General features: G+C 32.6%; 1 long non-coding RNA gene across 1 annotated transcript; it reads right to left on the bottom strand.

Annotated features, from left to right (window-relative positions):
• Positions 1-515: 515 nt before the first annotated feature.
• Positions 516-1,175, bottom strand: LOC104091774 (uncharacterized). Its single transcript, XR_685261.4, has 2 exons — positions 866-1,175; positions 516-723 (listed from the first exon to the last, which is right to left on the bottom strand). It is a non-coding gene; the product is annotated as an uncharacterized lncRNA (long non-coding RNA).
• Between the last annotated feature and the right edge of the window lie 1,353 nt (positions 1,176-2,528).

Below are 2,528 nucleotides of genomic sequence, written 5' to 3' on the forward strand. Positions count from 1 at the left end.
GTGGGTAATTCTCAGCGAGTTTTCCACTAAGGGTTTCACGAGAACTTGGTGGGGTGACATAGTATATTTTCCCATGAACGTCGTGGGAAAAGTAAGATAATATAATAATTTATTTTTCTTAGGTTTCCCACCGAATCTATGGGAAGTATTAAAAATAATTTAGATATTTTTTTATTTTACATATCGAAGCATGTATTATTTTTTTATTTTACACATCAACTCAAATAATTTGTGAAGAAAAACCTGTAAATACATAGCACCAACCCATATAAAAAAAAAAGATCAGAAATAGACCAAACTAACAAGAATAAACCATTCCAATATTATCTTTTAACAAATTTATTATTTTTAAGACGAAACAAATAAAGACTTAAGTTTAATTAAACTATACATGCACAAGAAAACAACAATAATTTTTTTACTACTTTTTCATTAATTCAAAATTTAACATTATACTAATTGGAAATAACATAATAAAACATACAAGCTAACAACAAAAATTTGCACCATAATCATAAAATCAAGAACTATACTATAGTAAAATAATATCTCATTACAAACTCCTTACATTATAACACATAAATAAAGTAAAATTTATCTAACACAAAGTCCAATCGAAATACATAAATATTAATTTTAACAAAAGAATAAAAGTATGTTGCTTCCCCAAATACTAGTGCGTATAATAACTTCACTCTTGAATAAATTTCCATCTTCATTTACCTGCAAAAAAAAATATATTTTATCATTTTAGTACTTATTTTTTGATCAAATGAATTAGAAAATATATATTTTAAACGTTAATAATAAATTAAATATTAATAAAATAATGAAAAGAGAAATAAGTACTGATTGAGATACTTACTCCAATACTTCTTTGGCTTCAACCACAAGAATTCAGACCAAGAGATATAAAATTCTGAGTAGTTAACCTCTCAAAAATCAAAGAAGAGTAGATAAAAAATTTCATACCCGTACAGTAAAATTAAAAATAAATAGGAACATACTAATACATACACGTCATATACCACCTGGAGACATCCAAATTTATAATGCCCTAAATACATATTGAAAGTAAAGTAGATTATATACCTTATCTTAAGATGTCTATCATCCCAGATTTGATCTTATATGGTATTAAATCAACAGTATTTTTTTGGAGAAGACACATACACACACGGGGGGGGGGGGGGGGGGGGAATATAGCAGATTTTACTTGGGCAGGGGTTTGATATAAGGAGGAGAAATAGCGGAAAAATAAATATAGGCGGCAATCAAAAGAGGGATTTGGGGGAAAAAAAGGGGGAAACTTGCCGCTACTTTTTCGTGAAACTTTGAATAATAATAAAACTTTTCCACTACTTCCGTAGAAAATATGTGTGGGAAAACTTTTTCATAAAGCACAAAAATTCAAAATTCAAAAATTTTCGTTCATACGGGAATGTGTGGGAATATTTAAAAAAAAAATTATTTTAATTTTTCCACTGTTTTCCATGGGAAATTTTTTTAGTTTTATATAATAATTTTTTTAATAACATTTCCCATCGAATCAGAGAGAACTAAAAATAACGCGTATTTTTGCATAAAAACGTTCCCACGGATAGTCAACGAGAAACGTTATTATTTATTCGTGGAAAGAAAATTTCACTTTTTTCATTGAATTTCGGTGGGAATTGCCACTAACAATTTTATTGTGGGAAAATGTTGTATTTCTAGTAGTGTCATAATTCAATTCGATGCACGATTCACAATTTCGGCGTTGTTTGAAGTGGTTTGAAGCCTCGACTAAGTTCGTATTGTATTTTGGGACGTGTTGGCATAATTGGTTAAGGTCCCGGTTAGTTCAGATGAGTTTCGGACGAGGTTCGGATCAAATTTGGACTTGTTGAAGCTGCTGGAAATTTGAATGCTGGTGCAATCGTTTCTGTGGAAGCTTCATCCAAGAAGCAACCTCGCAGAAGCGAGCAGCTCTTCGCAGAAGTGACCTGGAAAGGACTTGGGCAGGGCTGGATAGGCATCGCAGAAGAGGAAAACTCCACGCTTCTGCAGCTTCGTAGAAACGACACACAAGATCGCAGAAGCGAAGCTTCTCGCAGATGCGCACTAGCCATCGCAGAAGCGATTTGCGCAGATGCGGCATTCTTTCCGCAGGTGGAAGCTTGGACTGGGCAGTGAGGATCACAAATGTGAGTTTTTGTCTCGCAAAAGCGAGACCGCATATGCTGCATATTGATCCGCAGAAGCGAAAATGGACAGAAACATAAGGGGTCGAAAATCAGTCATACCTTCATTTTTTATTGGATTTTTGGAGCTCAATTTTGGGGCGATTTTGGAGGAGTTCTTCACGACTTCGACTTGGGTAAGTGTTCTACATCCAAAAGTAATTATATTTTGTAAATCCATTGTTATATTCATCATTTATTTCGGATTTAAATGGAAGAAATCAAGATTCTTGCAAAAACTTTTCAAAAAAGGAAATTTAAGATTTGGAAGACAAATATCGGAATGAGTGTTCGAATTTCGTAAAA

The sequence above is a fragment of the Nicotiana tomentosiformis genome, chromosome 12, assembly GCF_000390325.3.
Source record: "Nicotiana tomentosiformis chromosome 12, ASM39032v3, whole genome shotgun sequence".
Classification (NCBI taxonomy): Eukaryota; Viridiplantae; Streptophyta; class Magnoliopsida; order Solanales; family Solanaceae; genus Nicotiana; species Nicotiana tomentosiformis.